The sequence below is a fragment of the Dendrobates tinctorius genome, unplaced genomic scaffold (assembly GCF_039654945.1).
Source record: "Dendrobates tinctorius isolate UK_male_01 unplaced genomic scaffold, ASM3965494v1 ptg000060l, whole genome shotgun sequence".
Lineage (NCBI taxonomy): Eukaryota > Metazoa > Chordata > Amphibia > Anura > Dendrobatidae > Dendrobates > Dendrobates tinctorius.
Window position 1 is genome coordinate 59295579 of NW_027361728.1, and position 21978 is coordinate 59317556.

The 21978-nt window shown below is 43.2% G+C and overlaps 1 protein-coding gene across 2 annotated transcripts in view; it reads right to left on the reverse strand.

Moving 5' to 3' along the window:
- RSRC1 (arginine and serine rich coiled-coil 1) overlaps positions 1 to 21978 on the reverse strand; it is a 505347-nt gene that overhangs the window by 475750 nt on the left and 7619 nt on the right. Inside the window, exon 2 of one of the 2 annotated variants that reach the window (XM_073578990.1) lies at positions 17212 to 17368. The exons of the other annotated variant lie outside the window; for it this stretch is intronic. The gene's annotated coding sequence lies outside the window, so the exon portion shown is untranslated. The remainder of the gene's footprint in view (positions 1 to 17211; positions 17369 to 21978) is intronic. 2 annotated transcript variants of the gene reach the window in all.

Genomic DNA, 21978 nt, shown 5'->3' on the forward strand with positions numbered 1-21978 from the left:
ACCCCAGATCTCCAATCGTCATCATCATTATCAGGTGTCAAGCCTCTGTCAATCAGATCAGCTCCATTACCTCCAGTAACCACCAGAGGGAGCCCAGAAAGAGAACTCGCAACCCCTCTGTCGATCTGACCAGCTCCACTACCTTCAGTAATAGCCAGAGGGAGGCTAGAAAGCGAATTCACAACAGTACCACCCCTTGAGGAGGGGTCACCGAACCCTCATCCACACCACCAGACCGATCAGGATGGACCCGGTGAAAAGCACGAACCAATCTTTCGGCATGAATGTCAGAAGCAGAGACCCAAGAATTATCCTCCTGGCCAAAACCCTTCCATTTGACCAAGTACTGCAGTCTCCGTCTAACCAAACGAGAATCCAATATTTTCTCTACCTCATACTCCAAATTGCCTTTAACCAATACAGGGTCAGGAGGTGCCGCCATAGGAACTACTGGCTCCACAAACCTCTTCAACAGAGATTTATGAAACACGTTATGAATCTTAAACATAACTGGAAGAGCCAATCGGAAAGAAACGGGATTAAGGATCTCCAAAATCTTATAAGGTCCAATGAATCTTGGCTTGAATTTTGGAGATGCAACCTTCATAGGAATATTCTTTGAAGACAACCAAACCATATCACCCACTTTAAACCGAGGACCAATGGTCCTATGCCGGTTGGAAAACCGTTGGGCTTTTTCCTGAGAGTGGAACAACTTATCCACCACTTGGTCCCAAATCTGCTGCATTCTCTCTACCACGGAGTACACACTTGGGCAGGCCGAAGATTCCACTTGCCCTGAAGAAAATCGAGGATGAAACCCAAAGTTACAGAAAAAGGGTGAAATCAAAATGGCAGAACTAGCTCTATTGTTTAGCGCAAATTTGGCCAAGGGCAAAAATCAGACCCAGTCATCCTGATCAGCAGACATGAAACATCTCAAATAGGACTCCAAAGTCTGGTTTGTTCTCTCAGTCTGCCCATTGGTCTGAGGATGAAATGCAGAGGAGAAAGATAACTGAATTCCCAGTTTGGAACAAAAAGCTTTCCAAAATCTGCAAACACGCTGGACTCCTCTGTCTGACAGAATGTTCTCAGGAATCCCGTGCAACCGAACCACCTGTTGTAAAAACAAGGGCACCAACTCAGAAGAAGATGGCAACCTTGGGAGTGGTACAAGATGGACCATCTTAGAAAATCTATCACAAATCACCCAGATAACAGTCATTCTCTGAGAGACAGGAAGATCGGAAATAAAATCCATTGATATATGGGTCCATGGCCTCCTGGGCACCGGCAGAGGCATCAACAGCCCACTAGAACGAGAACAGGGCTTGGACCGAGAACAAGTCCCACAGGACTGCACAAAATTCCTGACATCACGAGAAAAGGCAAGCCACCAAAAGACCGACTCACCAAATCTCTGGTACCAAAAATACCTGGGTAACCAGCCAACGCGGAGCAATGAATTTCAGACATTACTCTTTTCCTCCACTGGTCAGGGACATACAATTTTCCCATAGGGCAACGTTCAGGTTTTCCTCATAAAATTCCTCCAGGGCACGTCTCAAATCAGGTGAAATAGCGGAAAGAACTACATCTTCATTTAGAAAGGTAGTAGGCTCGGTCACATCAAGAGAATCTGCAAAGAAACTCCTAGAAAGGGCGTCCGCCTTAACATTCCTAGTGCCAGGAAGAAAAGAGACCACAAAATTAAAACGCGTGAAAATCAAGGCCCACCTAGCCTGTCTAGGATTCAAGTGTTTGGCTGATTCAAGATAAATCAAATTCTTGTGGTCGGTGAGGACCACAACTTGATCTCTAGTTCCCTCCAACCAATGTCTCCACTCTTCAAATGCCCATTTCATGGCCAACAATTCCCGATTCCCCACGTCATAGTTGTGTTCAGATGGGGAGAATTTTCGAGGAAATAAGGCACAGGGATTCATCTTAGAAGTCACCAGATCTTTTTGGGACAAAACGACTCCTGCACCAATATCAGAAGCATCTACCTCCACCTGAAATGGGAGTGAGACATGAGGTTGCCGTAGAACCAGAGGAGAAGTGAATCTCCGCTTAAGCTCCTGAAATTCCGAGACTGCCTCTGGAGACCAATTCACCACATCATCGCCCTTTTTGGTCAAATCAGTCAGTGGTTTAACAATACCAGAAAAATTACTTATAAATTTACGGTAGAAATTAGCAAAATCCAAAAACTTCTGGAGAGCCTTCAAAGAAGTGGGTTGAACCCAATCATAAATGGCCTGTATCTTGGACGGGTCCATTTCAATAGCAGACGGGAACAAAACGAATCTCAAAAATCAAATCCTCTGTACACCAAAAAGGCACTTCGATCTCTTAACATACAAAGAATTTTCCCTCAAAATCAGGAACACAGTCCGGACATGTTCCACATGAGAATCCCAATCACTGGAAAAGATCAAAATATCATCAAGATAAATGAACAAAAACTTATCCACAAAGTCCCGGAAAATATCGTTCATAAAAGATTGGAAGACAGAAGGGACATTAGAGAGCCCAAAAGGCATCACCAGGTACTCAAAATGTCCCTCCGGAGTATTAAACGCCGTCTTCCATTCATCCCCGTGTTTGATGCAAATAAGATTATACGCCCCCTGAGGTCAAGCTTGGTAAACCAACAGGCACTTTTAACTCTGGAAAATAAATCAGAAATCAGGGGTAACGGGTACTGATATTTAACAGTGATTTTATTAAGGGAACGATAGTCAATACATGGCCTTAATGAACCATCTTTCTTGGCCACAAAAAAAACCCAGCACCTAAAGGTGAAGAAGATGGTTTAATATGACATTTCTCCAACGACTCCTTGATATAAGATCGCATAGCATCATGTTCGGGTACCAATAAATTGAAAAGCCGACCCTTGGGAAATTTACACCCGGGCATTAACTCAATTGCACAGTCATACAGTTGTGGCCAAAAGTATTGACACCCCTGCAATTCTGTCAGATAATACTCAGTTTCTTCCTGAAAATGATTGCAATCACAAATTCTTTGGTATTTGGCAAAAAGCAAAACATTGATCATTTCACACAAAACTCCAAAAATGGGCCAGACAAAAGTATTGGCACCCTCAGCCTAATACTTGGTTGCACAACTTTTAGCCAAAATAACTGCGACCAACCGCTTCCAGTAACCATCAATGAGTTTCTTACAATGCTCTGCTGGAATTTTAGACCATTCTTCTTTGGCAAACTGCTCCAGGTCCCTGATATTTGAAGGGTGCCTTCTCCAAACTACCATTTTTAGATCTCTCCACAGGTGTTCTATGGGACTCAGGTCTGGACTCATTGCTGGCCACCTTAGAAGTCTCCATTGCTTTCTCTCAAACCATTTTCTAGTGCTTTTTGAAGTGTGTTTTGGGTCATTGTCCTGCTGGAAGGCCCATGACCTCTGAGGGAGACCCAGCTTTCTCACACTGGGCCCTACATTATGCTGCAAAATTTGTTGGTAGACTTCATAATGCCATGCACACGGTCAAGCAGTCCAGTGCCAGAGGCAGCAAAGCAACCCCAAAACATCAGGGAACCTCCTCCATGTTTGACTGTCGGGACCGTGTTCTTTTCTTTGAATGCCTCTTTTTTTCTCCTGCAAACTCTATGTTGATGCCTTTGCCCAAAAAGCTCTACTTTTGTCTCATCTGACCAGAGAACATTCTTCCAAAACGTTTTAGGCTTTTTCAGGTAAGTTTTGGCAAACTCCAGCCTGGCTTTTTTTATATCTCAGGGTAAGAAGTGGGGTCTTCCTGGGTCTCCTATCATACAGTCTTTTCATTCAGACGCCGACGGATAGTACGGGTTAACATTGTTGTACCCTCGGACTGCAGGGCAGCTTGAACTTGTTTGGATGTTAGTAGAGGTTCTTTATCCAACATCCGCACAATCTTGTGTTGAAATCTCGTCAATTTTTCTTTTCCGTCCACATCTAGGGAGGTTAGCCACAGTGCCATGGGCTTTAAACTTCTTGATGACTCTGCGCACGGCAGACACAGGAACATTCAGGTCTTTGGAGATGGACTTGTAGCCTTGAGATTGCTCATGCTTCCTCACAATTTGGTTTCTCAAGTCCTCAGACAGTTCTTTGGTCTTCTTTCTTTTCTCCATGCTCAATGTGGTACACACAAGGACACAGGACAGAGGTTGAGTCAACTTTAATCCATGTCAACTGGCTGCAAGTGTGATTTAGTTATTGCCAACACCTGTTAGGTGCCACAGGTAAGTTACAGGTGCTGTTAATTACACAAATTAGAGAAGCATCACGTGATTTTTCGAACAGTGCCAATACTTTTGTCCACCCTCTTTTTTATGTTTGGTGTGGAATTATATCCAATTTGGCTTTAGGACAATTCTTTTTGTGTTTTTTCCATTTAGGAAAAATTAAATGAAGTTAATAACAAAGAATTTGTGTTTGCAATCATTTTCAGGAAGAAACTGAGTATTATCTGACAGAATTGCAGGGGTGTCAAAACTTTTGGCCACAACTGTAACTCCTATGAGGAGGCAAAGACGCACACTTAGGCCTCTTTCACACATCAGGTTTTCGCCGTCAGGCGCGATCCGGCGCTTTTGACAGAAACCGGATCCGGCGAAATGCAATGCCGGATCCGGTTTTCCCCCCATTGACTTGCATTTGCGCCGGATCGCGCCGGATGGCCATGCGTTTCATCCGGTTTTCGCCGGATCCGGCAATGTGTCGCGATCCGGCGTCTGGAAAAAAACGTCTACTGTAACGTTTTTTGTCTCCGGCGAAAAAGCCGGACACGCCGGATCCGGCGCGTCCGGCTTTTTCACACAATGAAAGCCTATGAGCGCCGCAATGCGCCGGATCCGGCGAAAGCCGGATCCGGTGGCCGGATCCGTTTTTTTTGGTCTGAGCATGCTCAGTAGCTCTGCCCACAAGACATATATAAAAGCAAGACAGTGGGACCCACAGCCACACCCAACATGCCACCCAAGCCAAGAACCAGGAGAAGGCAGCAGACAACTGCAGCACCATCAGCACCACCACCACCCCAAATGGAGCAGCAAAGGGAACATGCTGAGGAGGGGAGTCCAGAAGCAGATGAGAGACGGTAATTATCAAATCCCCCATTCCTCCAAACTAGGGCCATGGAATATCAAGATATTCATTGGCCCTTTGTTTCTCTTTATTCAACAGCCGCCAAAGAGATGCAGCAGCAGCAGCAGAAATGGCATCACTGGCAGCAGCAACAGCAGCAGCAATACCCACAGCCATGGAGTCTGGCCATCAACAGGACAGCACATCTTCTTCTGGGAGCCCTCCCTCGCATCGTCAGCGTTTGACGGTAAGTTTTTATTTCCAAAATCCATCATCTCTGTAATATATGTCTATTCATTGACTTTTATTTCAAAACAGGAATCACAAGATGAAGAGGAGCTCCCAGAAGAAGAAGGAAGGGGTGGACAGACACCTGGAGTGGGCTCACAATTGGTAAGTTTTTTGCATCAAACGCAGAAACACAACATCACACTACACACAACACATAGAAAACAATGTTCTGCAGACCACACACAGCAAACAAATGCCTACATCCAAAGACATAACATTTTTTGTTTTCTTCTCTAGTATTCCCAATCTGGTGCTCGGCCAAGAGGTCCTCGCAGTGCCTCCCAGGGTCGTCGGCGACAGCAACGCGGCGGTCACCAGCGTGTAAGTATAAATATTTTTGCTTTGTTTTTTTGCACTTTTTATTTCATTTCTTTTGTGGAGGCTAATTATGTTATTTTTGTCTTTTTCTTTAACAGCCTTCACAGCGTGCTCCCGACTCTGACGGTGAGGATGGAGGGATTGATGTGGACCGCCTCATCGATCTCGTCAGAGAAAGGGAGCCGCTCTGGAATATGGCTGACCGCCGCCACGCTGACCTGATAGTTACCCGACGACTCTGGGAGGAAATCTGTTCTCTCCTTGTGGGCCGCTGGGAGGACCTCGAAGCTCGGGCCCAGATTAAAGAGCGTAAGTATATACAGTACCGGTTGCTTGATGTAAACCAGTGTTTCCCGAACTCCAGTCCTCGTGGTCCCCACGGATCATGTGTTCAGGATTTCTATTTACTATGGAAATCCTGAAAACATGACCCCTGGGGACCATGAGGACTGGAGTTTGTGAAACACTGATGTTGTATACTAACCACTCCTTTCTCGTTTCAGGGAACAGAATTGTGAATCGGTGGCGGTCTGTGAGGGATCGTTTCAAGAAGGAGTTCAATAAAGAGATGCGGGCCCCGAGTGGATCTGGAGGACGCAGGAGCAAGTACAAGTACGCACAAGCCCTGTCGTTCCTCCGGGAAACAATGCTCACCAGAAGGTAAATATTACACACCACATGTGAAAAGAATGTTAGATGTAACTTTTTTTTTCCAGCCAGGGCCATACCATGTCAGTATTTTAATTGTTTTTTTTTCTCTTTATTACACAGCACGGTGAGCAGCACTCGGGAGCCTGCACGATTGGACCCTTCTGAGGCGATCCCTGAGGAGACCGGCACCGAGGGACACTTCGACCGCCCCGGTACATCTGCACCTTCCCAGCCTTCCCACACATTTGACCCATCTGTCCCATCCACCAGCACAGGAGCATCGTGGCCGCCTACATTACATGAAGCTGCTGGTGAGGAGATCGCTTTCCCTTTACCCCACCCTTCTGCCCCTGCCACCTCTAGTACACCTGCGGGTACTGGACGGCAGCGGCAGAGGGGTCAGGAAAAGAGTTATGCGCAAGAGTTCTTGCATCTGAATGCATCTTTCCAGAACTGTCTCAAAGTCTTGTCAGAGCAAATCTCCGCAGGCTTTCAGCAGATCAACTCCAGCATTCTGGAGGTGAAGACACTTCTGCAAACCATGCATTCAGAAGCAAGATCTTCGCCAAACCACACCTTTTTCAGGTCTGTTGTGGAGCGCATGGAAACGCTATCTCCTACCCAGCAGATGCATGTAATGCATTCGTGCCACGGTGCTCTACAGCAGGTTACCTCCCAACCTCCACCTCCCACCACTGTAGTTCCTCCACCTGCACCCCCTCCAGCCACTTTCCATCCTCCCCCTCCTATTACATCTGCACCCCCTCCAGCCACTTTCCATCCTCCCCCTCCTATTACATACCAGCAACCTCACCAGTACCAGCAACCTCCCCAGTACCAGACATCTCCCCACTTCCAGCAACCTGCCCCGTACCAAACTCCTTCCCCGTACCAAACTCCTTCCCCGTACCAAACTCCTTCCCCATACAACTTTCCATCAACATCATCTGCTCCTACAGTCCCTGCCCAACCCTCCACTCCACCGCCCACCACCTCTTCTGCCTCCCACATGTCCACCCATTCTGTAGCTTTTTCAACACCATCACCTCTAACTGTTCCTTCCCCACCACGATCCCAGTCCTCTCTCCACACACCCAGTGTCGAAGTGTCCCGCAGCCCCTCCAGCAGTATTTCCACCCCACAGTACACAGATTTGTAATGTGTGTTTTTTGTAATAAAAATGCCCATTGGGTTTAAAACCTTTATTAAAAAAGTTTTTTGCACTTTAAAAACATTTTACAAAAAAAAAAAAAAATTTAAATAAAAGTTAAATTATCGTTTCACAATGGTTGTCTGTCATTTCTTTCTGCGGCGAACTATGTTTTAAAAAAAGGTTAAATACAGGGTATTTCAAAGGTAAAAAGGTATTCAAAACCAGGTATATAACTGTGGGTAAATTTTAGCTTTTTGCCACAGTTGTGTTCCTGGTTGTGTTTGAAGCAAAGTATTTCACCTAAAAAGTTGTGTTTATTGTTGGTGATTTCCTAACAATGTACACAACTTTTGTTAAAAGGTGAAATACTTTGCATAAAACACAACCAGGTACACACCTGTGGCCTAAAGGAAAAAATAGTAAGACCATGACAAGATAGCCAACTTTGGTTGGCAAAGGTATATACTGTTGGTCCAGAAGGTACACAAGTTTGGTTAGGGCACAAATCTTTCACACTCTGTCATCCTGCCAGTGTACTCTGCCTTGAGGTGACATAAAGTATAGTGCAAAATTGTCCCTCATTACTGAAACCGTCACAGAACTTCTAGTGGTAATATTTCCAATGACAACATCCATCTTCGCCAGTTACTTGCTCTTCTCTCCAACCTGCACTTTCTCCTCTACAACCTGTCAAAGAAGGGCTGTAGGAACATGCTATACCTAGTTTTCCAGTAGCCAATCCCGTTCGGAAGGCCAGAAGGGTAAATTTTAAAAACAGGATCCGGCGTAATCCGTCGAAAAACGGATATAAAAACGGATGAACCGGATGAGACGGATCCGGTTTTGTCTGTCAAGAACAAGAAGGATCCGGCAGAAAACCGGATCCGGCACTTCAGGTTTTACAAAACATTTGCCGGATCCGGCATTCCGGCACGACGCCGGATCGCGCCTGACGCCGAAAACCTGATGTGTGAAAGTAGCCTTACTCTCACTAAATACATCAGAAAAATCAGCCAAATAGTCAGGAATATCATGAGACTGGGGAGAGGTGGAGAAAACAGGAATGTCACTAATAACACATTGACAACCCCAACTCACCACAGACACAGATTTCCAATCCAAAACAGGATTATGAGTTTGCAAGCAAGGAAAAACCAGAACAATAGTATCACGCAAATTGTGCAACACCAAAAATATACAATTTTCTTGGTGGTCCGGGGAGACCCGCATTATCACCTGGGTCCAAAACTAGGGTTTATTCTCCGCCAAAGGAGGAGCATCAACACCCCTCAAAGGGATAGGAGTCCGCAGGGGTATCATGGGAAAACCACAACGTTTAGCAAAGTTCAAATCCATCAGGTTCAAAGCTGCTCCTGAATCTACAAAAGTCTTAGCGGAAAATGTAGACAAGGAGCAGATCAGGGTAATCGCCAAAAGGAACTTAGGCTGTACACTGCCCACCGCAAATGTGTGAGCAAAACGCTTTTCTCGTTTAGGGCAGACAGAAATAGTATGAGAGGCGTCTCCACAGAAAAAAACACAGCTTATTACGCCTTCTAAACTCCTGACGTTGCGCCCTAGACAAAACCCTATCACATTGCATGGGTTCAGACGTTCGTTCGAAAGGCGGCAACGCCTCTCGTGTAGTTTTACACTCACGTAAACACTGATCAATTTCAATGGCCAATGACATAGAATCGTCTAGACCAGAGAGAACAGGAAATCCCACCATAACATCTTTTACGGTTTCTGCCAAACCCTTCCGAAAGAGAGCTGCTAGGGCATCGTCATTCCATTTAGTAAGGACCACCCACTTTCAGAATTTTTGACAATATAACTCTGCAGAGTCCTGACCCTGGTTCAATGCCAATAAGGTTTTCTCAGCTTGATCAATAGCATTAGGTTCATCATACAACAACCCCAAGGCTTGAAAAACGCATCCACATTAGCCAGAATAGGATCTCCGAGTGTCAAAGAAAAGGCCCAATCCTGGGGATCGCCGCGCAGCAGGGAAATGACAATTTTAACCTGCTGCACAGAGCTCCCCGATGAGTTAGGTTTCAAAGCAAAAAATAGTCTACAATTATTCTTAAAATTCAAAAATTTAGACCGATCCCCAAAAAACACATCAGGAGTAGGGATTTTTGGTTCAACAGCAGATGATTGAGCGAGATAGGCAGAAATTCCCCGCACTTCAGCAGCGAGCTGCTCAACACGATCAGACAATTGCTTAGTCTCCATTTAGACAAAAAATATCCTCCTACAGCCCCAGAAAAAAAAAAAAGAGGAAAAAATATATGAAAAAAAATTCTGACACTTTTTTTTTTTAACCCCTTAAGCCCCAAGGGTGGTTTGCACGTTTATGACATGGCCAATTTTTACAATTCTGACCACTGTCCCTTTATGAGGCAATAACTCTGAAACGCTTCCATGGATCCCGGTGATTCTGACAATGTTTTCTCGTGACATATTGTACTTCATGCTAGTGGTAAAATTTCATTCCAATAACTTGTGTTTATTTGTGAAAAAAACTGAAATTTGGCGAAAATTTTGAAAATTTCTCAATTTTCCAACTTTGAATTTTTATGCCTTTAAATCACAGAGATACAGCACACCAAAAACTTGATAAGTAACATTTCCCACATGTTTACTTTACATCAGCACAATTTTGGAACCAAAATTTTTTTTTTGTTAGGAAGTTATAAGGGTTAAAAATTGACCAGCGATTTCTCATTTTTGCAACACCATTTTATTTTTACGGATCACATCACATTTGAAGCCACTTTGCGGGGTCTATATGATAGAAAATATCCAAAAGTGACACCATTCTAAAAACTGCACCCCTTAAGGTGCTCAAAACCACATTCAAGACGTTTATTAACCCTTTAGGTGAGTCACAGGTATTTTTTGAATATTTTAAAAAAATGAACATTTAACTTTTTTTCACAAAAAAAATACTTCAGGTTCAATTTTTTTTATTTTACCAAGTGTAACAGGAGAAATTGGACTGGAAAAGTTATTGTGCAATTTGTCCTGAGTATGCTGATACCTGATATGTGGGGGGGAACCACTGTTTCGGCGCATGGCCGCGTTCAGAAGGGAAGGAGCGCCGTTTGACTTCAATGCAAAACTGACTGGAATTCAGATCGGACGCCATGTCGCGTTTGGAGAGCCCCTGATGTACCTAAACAGTGGAAACCCCCTCACAAGTGACCCCATTTTGGAAACTAGACCCCCAAGGAACTTATCTAGATGTGTGGTGAGAACTTTGAACCCCCAAGGGCTTCACAGAAGTTTATAACATACAGCCGTACAATTAAAAAATCATATTTTTTTCCACAAAAATGATCTTTTCACCCTCAATTCTTATTTTTCCAAGGGTAACAGGACCCTAAAAGTTATTGTGCAATTTGTCCTGAGTATGCTGATACCCCACATGTGGGGGTAAACCACTATTTGGGCGCATGGCAGAGCTCGGAAGGGAAGCAGCGCCATTTGACGTTTTTGGCTGGAATTGAGATCGGACACCATGTCGCGTTTGGAAAGCCCCTGATGTACCAAAACAGTGGAAACTCCCCACAAATGACACCATTTTGGAAACTAGACCCCCCAAGGAACTTATCTAGATGTGTAGTGAGAACTTTGAACCCCCCAGTACTTCACAGACGTTTATAATGCCTGGGTGTGAAAATAAAAAAATCGTATTTTTTCCACAAACATGATCTTTTAGTCACCAATTTTTTTATTTTCCCAAGGGTACCAGGAGAAATTGGACCCCAAAAGTTGTTGTCCAATTTGTCCTGAGTACGCTGATACCTCATATATGTGAGAAAACTACTGTATGGGCACACGTCGGGGCTCGGAAGGGAAGTAGTGACGTTTTGTAATGCAGACTTTGATGGAATGGTCTGCGGGTGTCATGTTGCTTTTGGAGAGCCCCTGATGTACCTAAACAGAGGAAACTCCCCCACAAATGACCCCATTTTGGAAACTAGACCCCCTAAGGAACTTATCTAGATGTGTGGTAAGCACAATGAACCCCCAAGGGCTTCACAGAAGTTTATAATGCCCGGGCATGAAAATAAAAAAATCGTATTTTTTCCACAAACATGATCAATTAGTCCCCAATTTTTTTTATTTTCCCAAGGGTAACAGGAGAAATTGGACCCCAAAAGCTGTTGTCCAATTTGTCCTGAGTACGCTGATACCTCATATGTGGGAGAAAACTACTGTATGGGCACACGTCGGGGCTCAGAAGGGAAGTAGTGACGTTTTGGAATGCAGACTTTGATGGAATGGTCTGCGGGTGTCATGTGCGTTTGGAGAGCCCCTGAAGTACCTAAACTATTGAAACTCCCCACAAGTGACCCCATTTTGGAAACTAGACCCCCCACGGAACTTATCTATATGTGTGGTGAGCACTTTGAACCCCCAAGTGATTCACAGAAGTTTATAACGCCCGGGCGTGAAAATAAAAAAATCATTTTTTTCCACAAAAATGATATTTTTGCCCCCAATTTTTTATTTTCCCAAGGGTAACATGAGAAATTGGACCCCAAAAGTTGTTTTGCAATTTGTCCTGAGTAGGCTGATACCCTATATGAGGGGGTAAAACACTGTTTGAGCGCATGGCAGAGCTTGGAAGGAGCACCATTTGACTTTTTCAACGCAGAATTGGCTGGAATTAAGATCCAACGCCATGTTGCATTTGGAGAGCACCTGATGTGCCCAAACAGCGGAAACCCCCCAATTCTAACTCCAACCCTAACCACAACACACCCCTAACCCTAATCTCAGCCCTAACCTTAGCGGGAAAATGGAAATAAATACATTTTCTTTTAATTTTATTATTTTTCCCTAACTAAGGGGGTGATAACGGGGGTCTTGATTTACTATTTATAGCAGGTTTTTATGTTTGGCAGCTGCCATAGGCTAAAAGACGCTTTTTATTGCAAAAATAGTTTTTGCACCACCACATATTGAGAGCTATAATTTTTCCATATTTTGACCCACCGAGTCATGTGAGGTCTTATTTTTTGCGGGACGAGTTGACGTTTTTATTGGTACCATTTTCGGGCACGTGACATTTTTTGATCGCTTTTTATTCCGATTTTTGGGACGCAGAATGAACAAAAACCAGCGTTTCATGAATTTCTTTTGGGGGGGGTGCGTTTACACCGTTCCCCGTGCAGTAAAATTGATAAAGCGCTTTTATTCTTCGGGTCACTACGGTTACAGCGATACCTCATTTAGGTTTTTTTTATGTTTTGGCGGTTTTATGCAATGAAAACTATTTTGTATAAAAAATAATTATTTTTGCATCGCTTTATTCTGCGAGCTATAACTTTTTTATTTTTTCACTGATGATGCTGTGTGGCGGCTCATTTTTTGCGGGACAAGATGACATTTTCAGTGGTACCATGGATATTTATATGCGTCTTTTTGATTGCGCGTTATTGCACTTTTTGTTCGGCGGTATGATAATAAATCATTATTTTTTGCTTCGTTTTTTTTTATTTTTATTTTTTAACTAATTAATTAATTAAGGGGTTCCCTAAAGGGGGTTAACTAATGGGACAGTTTTATAGGGCAGGTCATTACGGACGCGGCGATAACAAATATGTGTACGTCTATTGTTTTTTTCTTTTTTTATTTCCAAAAAATAAATTTATTGAGAATATTTTTTTTTTCTAATTTATTTAGCAATTTTTTTTTAATTATTTTTTACACTTTTTTTTTTTTTTTTTTTTTTTAACTTTATTAGGTTGTCCCAGGGGGGACATCACTGTCCTGTGACAGATCGCTGATCTGTCACATCACATATCACTGTGACAGATCAGCGATCTGTCACAGGCATAGATGCAGATTTCCTCATGCCTGCGCTTTGCAGGCACTGAGGAAGCCAGCTCCCTACAGGCCCCCGAAGGTCCCCGTCGCCATATTGGACCCGGGGACCTGTAGGGAAAGAGACCCCCGCAGCAGCACCGTGATCGTGTTTGATTGCGGTGTGCAAGGAGATAACGCGTCGGGGGTGGTCCGTGACCGCCCCTGACACATTGTGCCGGGTGTCAGCTGTGATAATTAGCAGACACCCGGCCGCGATCAGCGGCGCTCACCACGTCCCTGGGAATTAATTCCCAGGGCACATGGACGGGATAGTACGTCACATGGGATTAAGGGGTTAAATTCTTTCCTTCTTTAGAGTACCCTAGTCTACAGTTAGGCTGGTGATTCTGTTATGAATGGATCACCGAGGCGGATAGCAGGCCCAGGCTAAGCCACAGAAAACCAGAGAGGTTGATAACTAAGCGGATGCAGACCCCTGATCCTGTCCACACAACTAGCAGTAGCCGTGGGGCGTACCTACGATGATCTTACACGCCTTGGCACAGCCAGAGAGCTAACTAAGCCTAAAGCAAGAAAGGGGAAATCTAAACTGCCCCGAAGCAGACCCCAAAGTAATAGATAGCCCCCAAACAAATATTGTCGGTGAGACAAGATGAAAACACAAACACAGGCAGGAAAATAGACTGAGCAAATGATGGGGCCCACACTAACTAGACAGGACAAGAAAGGAAAGACACTGTCTTTAATCACGCAAAAAACCCTGCAAAAAGTCCAACAAGTCTGATGCAAAAAACACTGAAGTCACACGACTTCGCCTCCCACTATATCAGCATTCTGGTATATTCTGAAAGCAGAGCAAAAAGAGACCAATCTAACAGGGGATAAAACAAACTGGCACAAGCAGTAACATATGGGCGGTGATTCAGCACAGCCCCAGCCAGAGCTGGCTGACGCGTACCAAGAAGAGATAGACAAAACCAGATCAAATGCAAACAGAAGAGCAAATAAACCACTTAGCTGAACATGCAGGGACAGAGCTGAAGAAATCAGACCTCAGGAGGAACAGGAAGCAAATCACCAGCAGGGATAAAGGGAGTCGGCTGTCTTAAATCCCAATCTGAAACCCCAGATCTCCAATCGTCATCATCATTATCAGGTGTCAAGCCTCTGTCAATCAGATCAGCTCCATTACCTCCAGTAACCACCAGAGGGAGCCCAGAAAGAGAACTCGCAACCCCTCTGTCGATCTGACCAGCTCCACTACCTTCAGTTATAACCAGAGGGAGGCCAGAAAGTGAATTCACATCACTGATGCTGCACTGATGCTGTGGTGAAACTTATAAAATTCATCCTCACCCACAATTACTATGAATTTGACAAGATCTATCTACAAGAGACTGACATAGCTATGGGAAGTAAAATGGCTCCACAATACGCAAATCTTTTCATGGCCAAGCTTGAAAGCGACTTTTTGTCCTCATGTCCCATCAGGCCTCTGGCCTACTACCGCTTCATTGATGATATTTTAATCATCTGGACGGAGTCTGAGCAACAGCTAAAGTCGTTCCACGAACAGTTTAGTCAATTTCATCCCACTATCAACTTAACACTCAACTACTCCAGCACTGAGATTAACTTTTTGGACACAATCATTAAGCTAAAAAACAATGAAATGGAGACATCCCTGCATCAGAAGCCAATCGACCGTCCAACATACCTTAAATGGGACAGTTTCCATCCAAAACACATAAAGAACTCTATTATCTATAGCCAAGCCATCAGATACAATCGTATATGTTCCAACCCCATGGATAGAGATGAACACCTTGGTCGCCTCAAAAAGACCCTTTTGAATCAGGGCTACCATCCAAGAACAATTGAAAACCAAATTACAAGAGCCACCAGAATGTCAAGGAATCACCTGCTACATTACAAAGCCAAAGAAGAAAATAACCGGGTGCCTCTAGTAGTCACCTACAACCCAAATCTGGAAGTGCTAAGGGGAGCTGCACGGAAATTACAACCTTTACTACAAAAAGATTCCCGATTACAATCCATTTTTCCAAACCCCCCACTACTGTGCTTTAGGCAGCCCCCAAATCTAAGAAGCATCATTGTCAGAAGCTCCCTGTCCTCTCCAACAGCTGCAGGAACCTTTCCTTGCAACCAGAAAAAATGTAAAACCTGTCAATTTATAATGACCACGGACAAGATAAAGATCCCCAATTCACATCAGGACTACAAGATCCCAGGTACTTTCAGCTGCATCACATCTAATGTGGTGTACTTAATTATTTGTACTAAATGTCCAACTGGGGGTCTGTATGTGGGGGAGACAGGGCAAAAGCTTAGAACAAGGATGATTTCTCATCGTCACACAATAAGAGAAAAAAGAATGGATCTACCTGTGGCAAAACATTTTTGCATGCCTTATCACAACACCATGGATATGAAATTACTGGTATTGAAAAGTAACTTCACATCTCAGAGAGAGAGAAGAGTCTGGGAGCACAAGCTCATGATGACCTTTGACACTCTCAATGCTGGAATGAACGTGTCGCATGGATTTATGTCTTTTTACATCAATTAAGGAATTTGCTCCTAAGACCTTGTAGGGGCATCACAACACATTAGGAGACCCCAATCAGAGAACAATAAAACATCCAGACTCCTTATCTATGAACTGGTCCAATATTTATGTTTCTCCCTCTCCCATAATGATAGTTGTGCTTCACGTCACTTGTCTTGTCTATTGCATTTTTTCTGTGCCGTGCTGTGCATAAATATGTGACTCTTCAGATTTTGTATTAGTCAATGCCTGATGAAGAGACCTGAGTAGTCTTGAAAGCTTGCAATGTGTTACCATCTTTTCAGTTAGCCATTAAAAGGTATCAACCACTGAGGACTATCAATTCTGAATATTTTTCTTGTTCTCCTCATGAGCATCTATGCCTCTTTTAATGCATCCCATTATTTTATTTGCCTTTGCAGCAGCTGTCTGACACTGGCCATTAAATGTGAGTTTGTCATCCACCCATACATTCCTGACTGGCCCAGCCAGAGCCTTGACCTAAACCCAATTGAGCATCTCTGGAGAGATCTGAAAATGGCTGTCCACCAATATTCACCAGCCAACCTGATGGAACTGGAGAGGATCTGCAAGGAAGAATGGCAGAGGATCCCCAAATCCAGGTGTGAAAAACTTGTTGCATCATTCCCAAGAAGACTCATGGCTGTACTAGCTCAAAAGAGTGCTTCTACTCAATACTGAGCAAAGGGTCTGAATACTTATGACCATGCGATATTTCAGTTTTTCTTTTTTCATACATTTGCAAAAATTTCTACATTTTTATTTTTTTTTTCAGTGAAGATGGGGTGCAGAGTGTACATGAGAAAAAAAAATAAACTTTTTTGAATTTACCAAATGGCTGCAAAAAAAGAAAGAGTGAAAAATTTAAAGGGGTCTGAATACTTTCTGGACCTACTGTTTAGAGTCTTTACAAACAGAGTGATCTATTTCAAGTGTTTATTTCTGTTAATGTTGATGGTTTACAGACAATGAAAATCCAAAATTCATTATCTCAGTAAATTACAATACTTTATAACACCAGCTTGAAAAATTATTGTAAAATCCGAAATGTTGGCCTACTGAAATATATGTTCAGTAAATGCACTCAATACTTGTCAAAAAAATAGAAAAAAATGAATGGCACCAAGATCCAACTATCTGACTTGCCACAAGAGAGAAACGGAATCCAGTGAACAGCGGTGTACTTCGCTTCGGGTTGTGGTGCACAGCATTGAAAAAACATCCATAATAAGAAAAAAATAGAAAAAAATGCGGCACTCACCCATAAGGTATAATAAAATGCAGTCCTTTATTCAACCATATGCGGTATTTGGACACACTTCATGGGACAAACAGGTTTAGGGAAGACAGTGGGGAGGGAATGACTGTCTTCTGGACATCTGTCAAGTCAGCAGTCTTCCCTATGATTGTGGAGCCTACTGAAACAGAATGAGGGACCTTTTTAAATGCTTAGGAAACCTTTGTAGGTGTTTTCATTGGCTGTAAGCCATAATCATCAAAATTAACAGAAATAAACACTTGAAATAGATCACTCTGTTTGTAATGACTCTATATAATATATGAGGTTCACTTTTTATATTGAAGAACTGAAATAAAGTAACTTTTTGATGATATTCTAATTTTGGGAGAAGCACATGTATATAGAAACTGGATAATACTTAACATATTCGCATGGATCTAAAACTCTCCAATAAAAGGTTGTCTTAGGTTTCATTTCTGTACATTGTTGCAAAATGGCTGCATTGTTTATAATGTGTAAAGTTAATGTATATATTCAGTAACATATGAGAAAAAAATCAGAAATTTGGCAAAAATTTAGAAAATTTTGCAATTTTCAATTTTCGAATTTTTATTCTGTTAAACCAGAGAGTTATGTGACACAAAATAGTTACTAAATAACATTTCCCACATGTCTACTTTACATCAGCACAATTTTGGAAACAATTTTTTTTTTGTTAGGAAGTTACAAGGGTTAAAAGTTGACCAGCGATTTCTCATTTTTACAACAAAATTTACAAAACCATTTTTTTTTAGGGACCACATCACATTTGAAGTCCCTTTGAGGGGTCTATATGGCAGAAAAGACCCTAAAGTGACACCATTCTAAAAACTGCACCTCTCAAGCTACTCAAAACTACATTCAAGAAGATTATTAACCCTTCAGGTGCTTCACAGGAACTAAAGCAATGTGGAAGGAAAAAATGGACAGTTTAATTTTTCCAACATAAATTTTCTTTTAGCATCAATTTTTTCATTTTCACCTGGGCAACAGGATCCTAAAATTTGTTGGGCAATTTCTCCTGAGTACACCAATACCTCATATGTGGTCATAAACCACTGTTTGGGTGCACGGCAGGGCCCGGAATGGAAGGAGCGCCATTTGACTTTTTGAATGGAAAATTAGCTCCAATCATTAGCGAACACCATGTCGCGTTTGGAGAGACCCTGTGTGCCTAAACATTGGAGCTCCCCCACAAGTGACCCCATTTTGGAAACTTGACCCCCGAAGGAACTTATTTAGATGTGTGGTAAGCACTTTGAACCCCCAAGTGCTTCACAGAAGTTTATAAAGCAGAGCAGTGAAAACACAAAATCATTTTTTTCCTCAAAAATGATTTTTTAGCCCGCTATTTTTTATTTTCACAAGACTAATAGGAGAAATTGGACCACAAAAGCTGTGGTCCAGTTTGTCCTGAGTACGCTGGTACCCCATATGTGGGGGGAACCACTGTTTGGGTGCATGGGAGAGCTCAGAAAGGAAGGAGCCCCATTTTGGGATGCAGACTTTGATAGAATGTTCTGCGGGCGTCATGTTGCGTTTGCAGAGCCCCTGATGTGCCTAAACAGTAGAAACCCCCCACAAGTGACCCAATTTTGAAAACTAGAACCCCCAAGTAGCTTATATAGATGTGTAGTGAGCACTTTGAACCCCCAAGTGCTTCACAGAAGTTTATAAATGCAGAGCGATGAAAATAAAAAATCATTTTTTTTCCTCAAAAATGATTTTTTAGCCCGCTATTTTTTATTTTCCCAAGGGTAACAGGATAAATTGAACCCCAAAAGTTGTTGTCCAGTTTGTCCTGAGTACGCTGGTACCCCATATGTGGGGGGAACCACTGTTTGGGCGCACGGCAGGGCTCAGAAGGGAAGGAGCCTCATTTGACTTTTTGAATGGAAAATTAGCTCCAATTGTTAGCGGACACATGTCGTGTTTGGAGAAACCCTGTGTGCCTAAACTTTGGAGCTCCCCCACAAATTACCCCATTTTGGAAACTAGACCCCCTAAGGAACTTATCTAGATGCATCGTGAGCACTTTGAGCCCCCACGTGCTTCACAGAAGTTTATAACGCAGAGACGTGAAAATAAAAATATATTTTTCCTCAAAAATTGATTTTTTTAGCCCTCAATTTTTTATTTCACAAGGTTAACAGGAGAAAAATCGACCCCAAAAAGTAGTTATCCAGTCTGTCCTGTGTACGCTGGTACCCTATATGTGGGGGGGGGAACCACTGTTTGGGCACAACACGTCGGTGCTCGGAAGGGAAGTAATGACGTTTTGAAATGCCGACTTGATGGAATGGTCTGCGGGCGTCATGTTATGTTTGCAGAGCCTCTGATGTGCCTAAACAGTGGAAACCCCCCACAAGTGACCCCATTTTGTAAACTAGACCGCCCAAGGAACTTATATATACGTGTGGTGAGCACTCTGAACCCCCAAGTGCTTCACAGAAGTTTATAACGCAGAGCCGTGAAAATAAAATCATTTTTTTGCAAGAAAATAATTTTTTTAGCCCCCAATTTTTTATTTTCCCAAGGGTAACAGGAGAAATTAGACCCCCAAACTTGTTGTGCAATTTTTACTGAGTACACTGATACCCCATATGTGGGGGTAAACCACTGCTTGGGCACACGTCGGGGCTCGGAATGGAGGGAGCACTGTTCGACTTTTTGAACGCAAAATTGGCTGGAATAAATGGTGGCGCCATGTCGCGTTTGGAGACCCCGTGATGTGCCCAAAAAGTGGAAACCCCTCAAATCTAACTCCAACCCTAACCCCAACACACCCCTAACCCTAATCCCAACTCTAACCCCAACCCCAAGCCTAACCCTAATCCCAACCCATCCCTAATCTTAACCCTAATTCCAACCCTAACCCTATTTCTAACCCTAACCCTAATTCCAACCCTAATGGAAAAATAAAAATATTTTCTTTATTTTATTATTTGTGCCTGCCTATGGGGGTGATAAGGGGGTGGTGAATTACTTTTCTTTTTTATTTTGATCACTGTGAGAGTTTCCGAGATGGCAGCGCCCATGATCCGGGACGGCGGGACACCAGAACGACCAGAGGGACATCGTAGGCATCGTGGAGGGTGAGGGGGTGATCGGAAGGCGGGGGGAGCGCAGATCGGTGCCTCCAGCCATGGCAGATGCTATTGCAGCATCGGTCATGGCTGGATTGTAATATTTCACCAAATTTCATTGGTGAAATATTACAATCGGTCTGATTGGCTGTTTCACTTTTAACAGCCAATAAGAGCGATCGTAGCCACGTGGGGGCAAAGCCACCCCCTTGGGGTGAAGTAGAAAGGGTCCTGTGTGTGCGGGTCGGGTGACCTTCCAGTGACCCCGGTCACCCGACCAGCACCACATAGGCGTCATGGGTCGGATTAGCACCGACTTTCATGACACCTACGTTGCGTCAAAGGTCGGGAAGGGGTTAAGTAGCTGCTACTAAAAGAGGTCATATCACATTTTGGAAAACTTCTTGCAGTAACCAAAACATAGTAGTTTCTAAGTTTATAATTTGGAAAATTAAAAAAAAAATTCTAATTAATAAAAGCTGTTGATGTCAAATGAGAGGGAGGCTAAAGTTGGCTGAAAGTCAAGCTCACTGCTATCATACCATCCTGACAGATGTGTAAGACTTCCTGCTTCTGAGTTAGGAGATACGCTGTGTCTACTCTCTACTATTCAAGAGCCCTCATTCAAGAGCCCTCATTCTTCGTTGTGTGCATGCACCGCCTTGTTCATGCTAACGCAAGGGAACATGGGAGTATGAACGTTGGTAAGCTGGGGAAGTGGAAGTAATTGCTATAAACAATGATTCTACGGCCAGGGGACCAGAAGCATCACAGAGAAGGCAAGAAAATGAAAATAATAGTGGAGAAGGTAGCTGGGGATCTTGATGGGGGATTTAGAAAGGCATTTGGGATAGATTTGAAAAATTGGCAATGAATAAACTTTTTCAACCCTTATGACGCAGCAATGTTCCCTCACAGTAAATTAACACTTTACAAGCAGCTTCATGTTCTAGTAGATTAACCTTATATAATGCAGCCATGTTCTCTTTTGCAGATCATCCTTTTAGAAATGCTGTACCTTCCTCCTTTATCTGGGCTGCATAAGGCCTCTTTCACACTTCAGTTTTTTGCATCAGTTATAATCCGCCAAAAAGGCGGACAAGCGGATCCGTTGTCAACTGATGTGAACGGATGGCACAGGATCCGTTTTGAGACGGATCCTGAAAATGACGAAATTTAAAGGAATCGCTGGCTAGGAAGGAGAAAGAGAAAGAGAAAGAGAAAAAGAGAAAAAGAGAAAGAGAGAGAGAGAATTTTTTTTTTTTTGTCCGGCACCCAGAAAGAATTTCGGGTTAAATCAGTGTCTGGAGGATCCGCCACAGAAAAAAACGTTACAAGCTCCGTTTTGAAATCTTTGAGGATGGTGACGGACAGCAACTTTTGGCGGATCCTCAAAAAAAACGGATGCAACGGACAGCAATCCGTCACAATCCGCCATTAATGCAAGTCAATGGGGAAAAGAACGGATCCTCAAAAAAAATTGAGGATCCGTTTTTTTTCAAAACCTGGCGGATTGTGACTGATTGTAAAAAACGGAAGTGTGAAAGAGGCCTAATACACAGGGACATTGTAAATAACAGTGAGAGCAGGCTGCGGCTGATGGGAGTATTCATCAGTCACCGTCTGCGGTATAATTAAAAAAAAACAACTTTTTTTAAAATTT